Source organism: Pteropus vampyrus, unplaced genomic scaffold (genome assembly GCF_000151845.1).
Source record: "Pteropus vampyrus isolate Shadow unplaced genomic scaffold, Pvam_2.0 Scaffold156, whole genome shotgun sequence".
In the NCBI taxonomy this organism is placed as follows: domain Eukaryota; kingdom Metazoa; phylum Chordata; class Mammalia; order Chiroptera; family Pteropodidae; genus Pteropus; species Pteropus vampyrus.
In genome coordinates, this window is record NW_011888937.1 from 781,561 (window position 1) to 782,064 (window position 504).

Genomic DNA, 504 nt, shown 5'->3' on the forward strand with positions numbered 1-504 from the left:
ATAGAGAGATATTGTTGTAGTGAGGGCTGAGGTGAGACTCACTCGGTACAGAAGTGCCTGGGTATCCATTGTTCCCTGTCGAGCCCTCCCCCTCCCAGTGTGGGACTCAGCACTGCGATAGCCATGATGTCATCAAACTGGATAACAGAGGTCGCTCTGCCCAGATGATTCCCTGAAACCCTGGCTCCCCCAACTCACATCCCCACTCAAGCCACATCCAGGTATATCCTCAACGAGTCAGATGCTCCTTGCTGAGCAGCGCCTAGACTCACACTGGAGGCAGCTGGCCTCTGTTTCTGATGTGGCCTTTTGAGGCAATTATAAGCACAGTATCTGTGGATTGCTTGCTGAATCATTTTACTTTTTTATTTTTTTTAATTATTTTTTATGCCTACAGTACCTGGTCTTCGTAGGTGGTCTCCCATCCAAGTACTAACTAGACCCGACCCTGCTTAGCTTCTGAGATCAGATATTAGGCTTGTTCAGGGTGGCATGACCATAGAC

General features: G+C 48.6%; 1 pseudogene; it reads right to left on the reverse strand.

Moving 5' to 3' along the window:
• Positions 1-388: 388 nt before the first annotated feature.
• LOC111745517 lies at positions 389-504 on the reverse strand (annotated as a pseudogene).